Source organism: Cervus elaphus, chromosome 9, assembly GCF_910594005.1.
Source record: "Cervus elaphus chromosome 9, mCerEla1.1, whole genome shotgun sequence".
NCBI classification, from domain to species: Eukaryota; Metazoa; Chordata; class Mammalia; order Artiodactyla; family Cervidae; genus Cervus; species Cervus elaphus.
The window spans coordinates 38,836,380-38,849,994 of NC_057823.1; positions in this window are offsets into that span (position 1 = coordinate 38,836,380).

A 13,615-nucleotide genomic window follows, 5' to 3' on the forward strand; every position below is an offset into this window, starting at 1 on the left:
TTCTTCAAGGTCGGTCTAGTTCCACTCCCTGCACGAAAAACAGCTGTGACCACTCTGGCCTTCCCCAGTTGAAGGTCCTTCCACTGAACACCTCCAATGCTGTATCCAACAATTCTGCAAGTTATGATGGATTTTAGTATTTTTTAATCTTGTCTCTTCAGTTAGACTGTCAACACCTGGCACTACACCTGTGATATAAATGCTATAGGTTTTCAGGAAGTGAAAGAATAAAGGATCATACTGGCCATATTATCTACCTTACTTACCTCACATATTAAAGTCACCCAAGGTAAGTACCAATGTTTAATCCAAAAGCATTTATTAAATGGTTTCCAATTGTAGCACCTGGAAGAGTCCTGGAGTAACAATAATGTAGGCAAACTCGTGCCTTCACAGAGCAGAGCACATAAGTAAGAAAGATGGCATCAAAAATATAAATAGCTGAACAGTCTGGATATATAGAAGATGATAAGACAGCTGTCATGGACAAGCCAAGGACTCACTCAAGCAGGAGAGTGGATTTTAGGGCAGTAAGATGGAGGCAGAGAGCAAGAAGTGTCAATGGATTAATAATGAAGAAGGGCATGGAGAAAACTGTCCATATCTCAGTTTAGACAAGAGAAGGGGTAAAGTAATAAAGAAAACAGGCAAAAGATGTATAGGCAACCTGAGACCCATTTAGCTCTGTCTCCAAAATGAGACTATGTGCCTGTCAAGAGGTGGAACAGGGGTTTGTTTGTTAATTTGTTGATTCTAACTCCAAGTATCAGCATATATATAGGATCTATTCATTGATTCCAGGTGTTCTGTGTGGGTTCTCTTGGTGATTCATTGGTTCATTTACCATTTTATTAGGTACTTACTGTTTGTTAGATTTTCTGCCAGGTGATGTTAAAGCAGACAAGACACTGGGCCGGCCCTTCAGGTGAAAATAAGACTGACCAAAAAGGAGAAAAAATGATACCGCAAGAAGAGAATCAACATCTTTATGGGTGGGGCAAGAGCAACCCTTCAAGTGTCCAGAGAAAGAAAAGCCAACTTCAAAAGCAGCTGGTGTTGTGGAAACTGTTCTACACAATTTCTAAGAGTTGTTCAAGCCAGCTTTTTAAAATGAATTTAAGATGTACATTTCAGGTTTTACATTTTATTCTAAGTGGTATCAAGATAACAATAACAACAAATACTTAGATAGCACTTACTGTCTGCCAGGATGTAGTTTAGATGCTCTTCAAATGTTCACTGACTGAATCTTCACACAACTCTGTGATGAGATAAATACCATCTTCAGCCACATTTTAAAGGCGAGGAAACCGAAGCAGAGTTAAGACCCTTGTCCGACCAAGGTCACAGAGCTTGGCCACGGTGGAGCCAGCACTCACACTGGGGAGCTGGGCTCCGGAATCCACGTTCATCAGCAATACATTTAAGGGAATATCACGCATGAACATGGAATACATCCCGAACACTACTTAAATCAAAGGTGGCTGTGCAATCAACGGGTGCTAAAAATTCAAGAACTCCATACTTTGATGTGTTACATTGAATTGGGACGGGAATTTGGCTTGATTTAGCAAATATTTATTTAGCTGTGGAGGATTAAGAGATGAGTAAGATGCAGTCACTCTCCTTAAGGAGGTCAATATGTAGTGGGAGACACAGATAAGCAAACAGCTTTTCACAGCGCACTGTGCTAAGTGGTGTAGTCGTGTTTCTATTGTGTCAACAAAGCTTGTGGGCTGCTGAAGACAAAGGGATTAAGGCAGTCTGCCAGGTTTCACAGAGGCGGTAACCACTGAACTGAGGCTTCACAGAAGAAAGACTGCACTCAGGTGGGGAGGGCCAAGCATGGGACAGAGGACCTTCCAGGGACGGCTGTGCAGAGAACTGACAAGGAGTGATAACAAAACGGTACCACTGCAGTCCCGACGTTCTGCTTTGGCCTCACCAGTCATTTCCCTCAAGATCTCTCGGGGTATATGTGCGCAATAAAGGCAAAATCAGGCCAGCTAATATTTCCTACTTAGCTCCCTGACCCCCTCCCTTCCCCACATCTCAGTAAAAACTCTGAGAAGCTGAGACCCATGGAAAATGCCTTTAAGTTAGGATGGCTGAAATGCCCTAGAATCCCAACACAGCAGAGAAGGCTTGCTTTATTTCACCCCAAACCCAAAGAGTCTGTCTCATGACTCTGGCTGGAGAAAAAGTCAATCCTGAATATAGTGCGGGGAAAAAGGAGCCAGACACAGAGAGCAGGACATAAGGACTTGGGTGGGGCAGGACACACGCACAGGGGAGCCTCCCAGGCCTTCAACAACTCCAGCCAAGGAAGGGGAAGCCAGGGATGCAGGAAAGAACAGGAGAGAGAACTGGGCTGTGGCAGGGAGTGGCCTCCGTCCTCGTTTCCACTCCTGCCTTGTGAGATCCTTTGAAGTGTTCACAATACATGCACTACTGCTTTTATTTATTTTTTTAAAATAGAGTGTAATAAAATCTTCAGCCACTGGCAGTTCTTATAAGGGACTGATGATAGCACCCACTCCTCCCTAGAAGGAGAACGAGGGTAGTGAGGGGGAGGCTGTGAGAGCAACACATCACATCACCCGGAGGCCTAAGATTCCACTGTGGGTTCAGGGCACGGGTCTAACCCCACTGTGCAGAGCATCCAGCTCATGGGGAAGAGTTAAAGGATGAGGTCACGTCCCTCTGACAGACTCAGTTTCTCCATGTGAAAGTGAAAGCCATTGTTTTGGCATCTCAGTAGGCAGCATTGATTTCTGACGTCCTAACAATTTCTGCTCACAGCTGGGGTGACAGAGAAGGCTTAAAGCCTAGGATTTCACTTCCCATCCCTGTGGCCACAGGCTTGTCACAGACCTCGCCAGCCCTCTTGAGAGAGAGACCTCCGTAAGATGGCAGTGATGCCTACCCCGCAGGGTGGATGGGATGAGTCAATGAGAGAAGGTCAAGGGCCTCACCAGGAGCCTGGCCCACGGAACTCACTGGAGGTTACTCTGTGAGGACCATCCCTGCCCACCTATTCTATGGGCATGGACATAATTAATGTTATTTATCATAGGATCAGTGTAGGATTAAGAACTAACTCCATGTATTTTTAAGCAAAATGAGTTTAATGCAGGGACCGAGGGGTTTATAAAACCACTGAAAAGAGTGAGAGATGTCTAGAGCAACCCAGAACCAACCTAGCATGGGGCCTGCTAACTCAAAGGCACAGCTAGAGCCACGGCCCTGAGTCTAATCTGAGGCCCCTGGTGCAGCAGGAAGCAGGAAAATGGACATGAGGAGCAGCACTCAGAGATGAGACATGAGATCAAGAAGGGGCCATGACCCCCACTGCTTCTTGACACCAGTTAAGAGGGGAGAGGAAGTCAATGCAGGAAACCCACGATCTGGCTGGTTATTAAGACAGCCAGGATCCAAAAGAAGCCCAGCTCTCTTCTTCTTAATCTCCTGGGAGAACTTCTTAAGTGGAACCTAACTTATAGGCAGAATTTTAGCTGCAAGGGAGGCTGGGAAATGTAGTTTCAAAGTAGACAACCATGTGCCAAGCCAAAACTCTGATTATAAAAGAAGGAACACAAGTTTGGAATTCAGTACAAAATATGAGGACAAGACATGTGAGAGCAGAGAAGAATATCACGGAAGACCCAGGGCAAAGAAAGAGGAATCAGCAAGAACAACTGGGTAACTGCAACAAAGAAGGGTAAGAAGGACTCTATAAAGAAAGCTAGAAACTAGATATCTGACATTGCCTAGAAGCTAAAATAGAGACCACTTCCGACTTTCCACATTTCCCCTCTTTAGAACAGTGAAAACTTATGATCCTTTCTTGAATGTTCCTCTTCCCCTGATATCGCCAAATCCTGTTTAAAGTCTCATTAACTTGTCGCTCTTAAATAAAACCTCATTGACTGAGTCTGAAGAAAAACAAAGACCTCCTCCTCAAAAACCTGCTCCACACGGAGCTAGTTCCAACAAAGCTGTATATGTTATCTACTTAGGTTCAATTAATGCACAAAGGAGGGATTAATAGTTACCTGTCACTAGGTTTTATGAATTTCTCTCTTAAATGCATTTATTGTTATTGTTAGTAGTAGAAGTAATAGTAGTAGTATTCAAGATGTACTCCTTAAATCAAGAAGGCATTTACTTATTGAGTGGCAGGAGAGAAAACATATAACAGGTGATAATTACATGTTTATAAGGAAACATATTTAATATCTCAAAGTGCAGCCTTTGACGGCTGCAGCTAATTTCTCTGCTCATGCCCAGGGTGCAAGGAATGGTTCTAGTTCTTTACTGTAAAAACAGGGCACCAGTCGCTAGCAAAATAGACACTATTGTTTTGTTTTGTTTTTGCACTCATGTCCCTAGGCAGAAGCATGCATTTCTCACATTTGCTTTCTCAAGGCCTTTATTGTCTGAGCTTCCTGTTAAAAAAATCAAGCTAGTGATGGCAGACTCATGCTATCCCATCAGAATACTGAAAGCTGTGTATTACAGTACCAGGCAGAGAAGTGAGGGTCAGACAACAGGCATAATAAGAAAATATTAACCCCCAAAGAAATCAATAGTAAGCGGCAGGCCATCACCACTGCAGAGCCCAGGCTACATCTACAAAACAAAGACACCAGTATCATTGACAGAGCTTCACAAGCAAGAAAACCAAAGAGGCTGAGGGCACACAGAGATGATAGAAAGAGGCTGACAAGCCAGCTTGTCCCTCCCAGCTCAGCCAGGGCACTTACCAGGTCTCTCTAATTTAAGTCAAGTCTGCATCACTAGACACAAGCTTAGCTTGGACACTGAAAGAACAGTTTTGAGTGAAACTGTGTGAACAAAGAAAGTTGGATCCAAACAGATAAATATGTTCAGAGTCTTTGATCTATTTTTTGTGCAGGCCCTGTGTGCGTTATCAGTCGTAACATCTATTGATAACTCCCTTCTTTGCTGGAGCAGAAGGGGCAAGAAGAGAATGTCTTTCAGAAGCACAGAAGGTGAACTTTAGGGTTGGTCCTTAAGGGCTTTGGCTAGACTTCCTTGACCCTTCAACACATCTAAGAGGTAGCAGTCAAAAGAAAGATCAGCAAGCAGATAAACAAACAAGGTTAAGGATGAGTGGTTCGTCTGCTGGACCTTGAACATGTATCAGCAGAGAAATTATGCTGGAATATTTCCAAATCATTAGAGAGTGTATTTCGAAAGATGTAGATATAGAGCACAAATACATAACGTCCACTCACATTAAACCTTGTGCTAGAGAAGGCAGGTCATCACTTGCAGAGAGATTGATTTGAAAGTCTCCATCAAGGTATTTACTCCAAGAAAAGAAAAATCCACCTTACCCCTATCCTCCCGCCTGGACCAGATGTGAAACCTTTTAAGAGACAGAGGACACATCTTAATCACATGGAGAAGATGGAATAGTATTTATAAATACACACTTAATTGAAGTCACGAAGTAGGAAACTTTAAGATAATTCAAGTAAAACAAAATACTTTTGCCTTAAGATCTATATGAATAAAAATATAAAACTTTACGGGAGGACATAAAAGAAGACACACCCCATTGAAATAAATGGAGAGACATGCCATGTTGCTAGGTAGGAAGACTCAATGTTGTAACAAAAAAATGCCAATTCTTTCTAAATTAATCTATAAATTCACTGCAATCTCAAGCGAAATCCCAAGAGTTCCTTTCATAGAACTGACTAGCTAATTCTCTAGATGTCTAAGAGAAAACACACCAGAGGAATACAAAATATTTTTAATTAATTAATTAAATATGTGACTGCATGCTCAGTGATGTCCAACTATTTGCAAACCCATGGAGTGTTACAAATGGAGCCTGCCAGGCTCCTCTATCCATGGAATTTTCCAGGCAAGAATACCGGAGTGCGTTGCCATTTCCTCCTCCAGGGGATCTTCTCAACCCAAGGATCAATCTTGCATCTCCTGCATTGGCAGCAGATTCTTTACCACTGGGTGGTAGCCCTAATTAATTAAAATAAGCAATGCAGGAGACCCCGATTCGATTCCTGGGTCAGGAAGATCCCCTGGAGAAGGGACAGCCTACCCACTCCAGTATTCTTTGGCTTCCCTGGTGGCTCAGATGATAAAGAAGCCGCCTGCAACATAGAAGACCTGGGTTCAATCCCTGGATTGGGAAGAGCCCCTGGAGGAGGGCAAGGTTACCCACTCCAGTATTCTTGCCTGGAGAATCCCCATGGACAGAGGAGCTTGGTGGGCTACAGTCCATGGGGTCGCAAAGAGCCAGACACAATTGAACGACTAAGCAAGCACACACATGCTAATTAAATCAGTGCATGATTAGCACAGGAAAGTCAACTAGAGCTATGAATTAGAATAATGTAAGGAATATCTGCTGAATATGTGTATATGGGGTTTTATTTTAAATTAGTTGGAAAAAGAGACTAAATGGTATAAATACAATTTATTACCCATCTAGAAAATAGAGGATCAATCCCTACTTCATAACATATAAGTTCCAAATGAATTTTAAAAGCCAATTCGACATTATCATAAAAGCACAGAAGACACAAAATTTGGAAGAAAAAAACAGACTGACAAGTATAACTATGTAAATCATCAAAAAATACTGTAAAATAAAAAAGACAAGGAAAAGACCAGAAGAAAATATCTGGAACATGTAACAGAAGAAGGGGTAATATCCACAATGTATGAATATATATCCTACAAATCAATAAGAAAAAAGAGGGAAAGCACTATAGTCAAATGGGCTTCCCAGTCGGCTCAGCGGTAAAGATCCAGCTGCCGATGCAGCAGATACAGGAGACGTGGGTTTGATCGCTGGGTGGGAAAGATCCCCTGAAGGAGAAAATGGCAACCCACTCTAGTATTCGCACCTGGAAAATCCCATGGACAGAGGAGTTTGGTGGGTTGCAGTCCATGGGGTTGCAAAGAGTCAGACATGACTTAGCGATTGGGCACACACATGCATGCAGTATAGTCGAATGGGCAAAAAGCCTGAAAGTCAACCACAGCAAACACCACGGAAAGAAGCTCCCTTGGCCCCTCTCTCTTACTACCCCCTTCACATACAATTCATCACCAAGTTCTCTTCCTCCAGCCCCAACACCGCCACTCTAGTTCACACTCCCAGCAACTCTCTCCCTTCTACGTGACAGCCTCTCATTTAACCCCCCCGAATCTAATTTGCTCCTTCCAATCAGCCTCCACACTGAAGCTGGGCTGAACTTGATGAAACATGTGCCACCTTCATGCCTAAATCCCAGCATCCATTACTTCAGGGCTGAGAACCAAGTCCTCCCTGGCATCTCCAAAGCCCCACAAAGTCTGGCTTCTTACCCACCACTTATTTTCTCAGCGTACACGCTCCTTCCTATCACAAAGGCTTTAATCAAGCTACTCAGCTGCTCTGAATCCCTCCTTCCCCCTCATCCCCATCTTATTTGAAATCTAAACTCAGTATCATCACTTCCTCAGTGAAACCTTTTCTGACATCCTAGATTAAGCCCTCGTTCCCTAATATATGGTCTAATATATATACCTCTTCTTTATGGTACTTGTCACATTTGTAATATTATATTCAGTTACATGATCCTTTAATTAATGTCTCTCCTGCAGTAGGCTGTAAGCTCCATGAGGTGAGGGACGTCTGTTTTCATTCATCATGGTATCCCACAGCCTAGAACATAATAGGTGTTCGGCAAATAATGTTGACTAAATCAATTTTCACACACACAAAAAAATGTATTTACATAGATTGGTACCTGTGATTTATGTTTGTGTCATATATAAAGTGCTAGAACAACACTGTAAATCAACTATACTTCAATTTTTTTTAAAGGGCTGGAAAAGTAAGCATTAAGTTTTAGCAAATTTTTCCACTGGCAATTTTTAGGGATTTTTTTTAAACCTCATTTGAACTTTTAATAGTTTCTACTGGGCTTCCCTGGTGGCTCAGATGGTAAAGAATCAGCCAACAATGCAGGAGACCTGGGTTTGATCCCTGGGTCAGGAAGATCCCCTGAAGAAGGGAATGGCTACCCACTCCAGTATTCTTGCCTGGAGAATTCCATGGACAGAGGAGCCTGGTGGGCTACAGTCCATGCAGTCACAGACATGACTGAGTGACTAACACACATGCACATACTTCAGCTAGAGGCTAAGATAATTAAGTTATTGCCATTTGGAAAAGACATACTTAAAGGTAAAAATTAAAGCTCTATCACTATATAGCACCTGGGAAACTTTAAAATACACTAAACTTGAGATAATGATGACTCTGTATTCCTTTATTTTTTATTTTATGTTAGATGGCCAAAGAGCCACTTTTCCAGCAACTCAAATATCCACACCTGCAGAGTTTTCAGGCCACTTCACCATTTACTAACATAGCTTCATTTCTAGGTCACTTTAGTTTTTGCCCACATTTGCTGCTGCTGTTGTTGTTTTGCTATTGTTATTATTGGCCTTTTTTAATTCAGTGAATGCATTTTAATTACTTATTGCAAATACCACCCACTTACCTGGCAAAAGAGGCTCCTCATTCTGTTTGAAAAAAGCGGCCTAATTAGCAATACTGCCAACAAGAAACAAGAAGGAAAAGGGTGGAACAGGCGTTGGAAGAATAAGAGAAACGAGTTTGAACAGTTGAAGGAAGGGGCTCTCGAAAGGCAAAGACAACCCTGATTTCTGAGTGACTGGCAGGTCTCTGGAAGATGATATGTCTCAAATAATTGCCAGGTGGAACCAGGAAAGCTGTTAATTGACTTCCATGAATACAGCCTCTTTTCACCTTTGCATAGTTACTCAGGGTAATTGCAAGGCAGCTGTGGGCTACCCTCTTCTGGGTCCATCTCTAAAGGATCCCGGCAAGGGAATGGGGTTGTGATAGATGAGAGTTAATGAAATGAGAAATTTTAGATTAAAAGCTTTAGACTTTGTCTTCAGCCTTTGCAGGATTTCATTCACCTTGAAACACCGAGCACTGTCAGGCACTGGACCACATTTTGACGAAATTAAACCCATGGACCAGTTTTAAACCTTGGAGAACCCTTAGAAATCCAAACATTTGCTCTAATTTTTAGAGCTATTACGAAATTATTACAAATTTCACCCTAAAAATTAATAATAAGTGACACTCCATGAGCATAATTACATTGTTCATCTTTCCATAATCCATAATTCCTCTGCGTGTAATAACATGTGAGCAGGTCTTCTTGTAACCCAGCTGCTTCACATAATTGCTTGCTGTCCTACTGAGAAAAACTTTTAATAAATGACACATTAAGCAAAAGAGTGCAACTCTGTTCTCATAGCTACAAAATCAGCAATGGTTTTCCCCCAGAATTGAATCCAATGATTCTCTCTCCCTTTTTACAACAGCATTGGGTGGGCTGAGGAGGAGAGAAGATTCTAGTATTTCACTTAGAACCCCCACAGTTCTTTATCATACTACCAGGACTTTGCTGCTAATTGAAGAAATATATAACATGTGTCTTTCCTTCAGCAGCTCTTATTTCCTTAATAGACTTTTTTTTCAGCAACTTTAAGAAATGTTTCCCTTTGAAATACAGCATCGCATAATGGGCCCCATCTGGAATGGCAACTTTGCACACAAACTAAGAAACTGGAAGATGAAAAACTCTTTTTTTTTTTTTTTCATCTTTGTCTAGAGTGAATAATTGCAATTAGCTACTGCAATCTCTATATGTTACTGTGATAGAAAATGAGCAAGGTTTCCCAATGACTAGGCACTTGAAATCTTGCAAGGGCTGATATCCAATGAGATAATCTAGTAAAATTTATTTATTCAAACTGGAAGCATTTTGCTTCCTGTTTAGTTCTATTTTACCTTCATTTTTTTTTTTTTTTTGATAGTTTGGCTTTTCAGAAAACATCCATTTGGGATAACATCTGAACTTTCTAATCTTCTTCTTCAAATCTGGATGAATTACTTACTGAAATACAAGCATTTTTCTTTAAGTCAACATAACATGCAGAATATCAAGGGAAAAAGTGACCTCTGAAATTTTGTATTCTAGCACTGGGATAAATGAAGAGCTGCATAAATAAGGGGAAGGATTCAAGACTTATGGAAGGAAAATATTATATTAAAACAGCACTGCTGAATCTCTTCATTCAAGAACAATTTCCTAGGTCTGCACTCAAAGAAGCATGAGAAGTACAGGTATAATTTAAAACACTGAATACTCCTGTAATGCATGAAAGCTAGGGCTCAACAATGGAAGGCTATGTATTAAAACCAAAGATGAGGGTTGCAAGGAAGCTGTAGATATATAATGAGGTGATCGTTATCTTAAAACCAAATCGAAAAGGGATTCCTAGTCCTGTGTGGGAAAAGGCCCCAAATTTCTAATTATGTCAGTGGGATAAAATACTAGTTGTGTTAAGTGAAAGCCTACATCCCAGCTTTGGCAGATATTCAAAGTTAGGATCACACTGGTTGCCACTTCAACACAATTTGTGTTTGCTTTGCCTTTCTCTGCCATCAGTGCGACCAACTCTAGAGGATTGTTTCAGGCTTAAGCAGCCAGTTCAACCCTTTCCTTTAGTTCTATGTTATGACATGATTCCAAATCAACTATTTTTTAATCCATTTTTGGCAGACTTTTGTCCCCCAAGAAATTAAGGCAAGGTATGTTCCTTGGCAAATGAAAAAGAGAGAAGAGGGTTAGTTCTAATTAAAAACAGAATATGAAATTGACTCAAAAGCATCAGGTTATGAATTCTCCCTGTCATTCTATCCAAAGTCCTTTGCAAACCTAAGCATCATCTATGACAGCCAGAATAAGAAGTCTTCTCATTCTTCCTGAGCCTTTCTATCAAACAGTCTTGGGACTGCTGACTGCTGTAATGTAAATCCTATTACAATGCCCTAATGGAGAAATAGCAAATGTCTTCCAAGATAAAACAATGAGTGCTAAGCTCAAGGAGCAGTAAGAGGAAACTATCGGTATTTTCAGACCTCAAAGGACTATGCATCTTTTGAAGATAATGACATTTTGGACACAAAAATCACTACTTTACAATAGAAATCTCTGATATTCAATCTGCCTCTGTCAACATATGTTTAGAACCAATGCCTGCTGCTTATTTCATTAAATCACTATAAATCTGGGATTGGACTCACCATTCTGTTACACTAATGCCTTTTTCTAACACGTATTCCCCATAAGTGTTTACTTTCATTCTTTATTCTAGCCCTCTAACTTATTCCCCTCTTTAAGACAATTATCCATGACAATAAGAATTGCCTGATGGTATAATTTTGTAATCCAGGAATATAGGGGATCATGCAAAAGTTTTACAATTAACTTCAGGAGATGAGATCAAAGACTCAACCATAATGCTCTGCAACTGAACAACCAACCATCACCACAGAAATAAGGTAATAAGTACCTTGGCAAAATGGAAGGCTTAACATGTAAAAAATTCCTTCATTTATGTGCGGTTGGGATCCTCCCAAGATGTTGTCCAGCTGCCAGAATCCACAGGACAAAATAATACCTTTCCCAAAACAAGTGGTGGATCCCAAGGGGTTCCTTTGAAGACATAGACATTATCCCTTGGGGGTGGCCTGCCAAGTCATTCAAACTCAAGTTCCCACTTAACAGAGGTGACCCCTAGTAAAAGTACTGCTCCAGAGTGTGCTTTCAGGATAGGTAAAACCAGAATCTCTGTAATTAACATTTGTAAATGCTTCCTTGGAGAAGAAAAGAATTAGATAAATACACTCTAAATTTTCATAACAAAAAAAATGGAACTGGTGTGATTTCAGCCCACCCACCCACCACATAAACAACTGAGAAACAGACCACTATTAGTAAGCTCCTCGTAGGCTTGATTAAAGGCACTCTGCACTTTTCCTAAAACCTCATGTTATGACATACTTTCTGGCAAACCCTGAACCCTGTCATTACCCTCCTTAGTCCAACAACACTCAGAAACCTTGGTCCGCAGGACGTTGTCATGCTTCACAAAGGGCCACACTGTGCGGCCAATTCCCACTCTCTTCATGGCTCATTTTATATGCTCTGCGTGTGCATTTTGATTTTCAGAACATGACTCATGCCACTTAACTTTCTCTGCGAACCTACAAATGCAGACAAGGAGTAATGGGTTGGCTGATTAGAAGTGAAAGAAGATGTCCTTCATCCCCCGGACAATATGACTTTTTAAAGAAAGCGCTAAGTGACTTCCTGGCTGACCTAGATCAATGGGATGTGACATTTGAGAAAGGACAGGAATCGTGGGTGTTCTCCTTACATTATTTTTAGACAGATGATCATTTTTTTTTTTTCACAGACAGAAATAAAGCTTTTTTTTTTTTCTCCCGCTTTTCTCTCAATAGAATAGCAGAGCAACATAGGATGTCAGAGCTCAGCTAGATCTTCAAGACAATTGGGTCCAATCTAAAGCTTTCATAAGTGACCTATTTAAAGTTATAGTCAAAACACATTGGACACATCTTTTAAAAAAAAAGAACATACAGGACATGATTTTGTTATCAGTGTTCAGCCCTGATGGGGTCAAGGACTTAGGTAATATGTAAATATTTTACACTTTTGGAAGGAGATGAAGATAATTTATTCTCTGGATTCACTTAGGAAGATGTCTTCATTGTTTGAAAGAGTGCCACATGGAAGAGGGGAGCCCCACCCACCATCAGGGCTGGGAGGGGGTGTCCTGCTTGAGATGAGGAAAGAAAATTTGTTACTTGACTTCCCTAAGGGCTTAGGGGGAGAAGGAAATGGCAACCCACTCCAGTAATTTGCCTGGAAAATCCCATAGACAGAGGAGCCTGGCAGGCTACAGTCCATGGGGTCAACTTTGCGACCAAACCACCACCACCAAGGGGTTAGGGATGTGGGGTGTCCAGAGGTAGATGGAAGTGAGGAGGGGGAGGAAAAACAGGGCTTTGAAAACAAGCTCTCAATCTCCCCTGAAAAGAGGCAGTCACTTCAGGCCATGCCTCCTGAGCTGATTCACACTGTCTTCACTGTGGCCATGTAAACTCAGTCCCCCTGCACACCCACTGCACTCTCACCCAGCAAAATCTACTGGTATATCTGGGATGGATAATGATTGCTGAGATCAGTGAGGAGCTGAGTTTCTCAGTGCTGCCCAGATTAAGCAGCAAACAGACTTCCTATAAGATATGGAAACCCAAGGACAGAAGAAGCAGAGGACACCTGGGGAGCCTGCAGAAATCTTGCAGACTTAGGATGCCTGGGGTCACCCCTGCTGCAAAGATGGAGATGAAGGGAATCAGATCTGAGTCTAGACGAGGAAAGAAATTCCAGCTTCTTCTGGGTTATACTTTTTCCCTCTCTCAACATTTACACAGCATGTATGTATTTCTTACATGCATGTTTTATATACATGTAGGTGTGAGTCTCTACATGTCTGAGAGAAAAAATTTGGGGTAGTGTATGACCCCAAATATGAGCTCACTGCTGTATTTCATTTTCTTCCCCCTGGCTAAGGAGAGTGGCCAATTTTAGACAAATCTGCTAAAACTTGGGTGCAAATCCTGGGCCCTGCAGAGAGAACTTGGCTTGTCGTC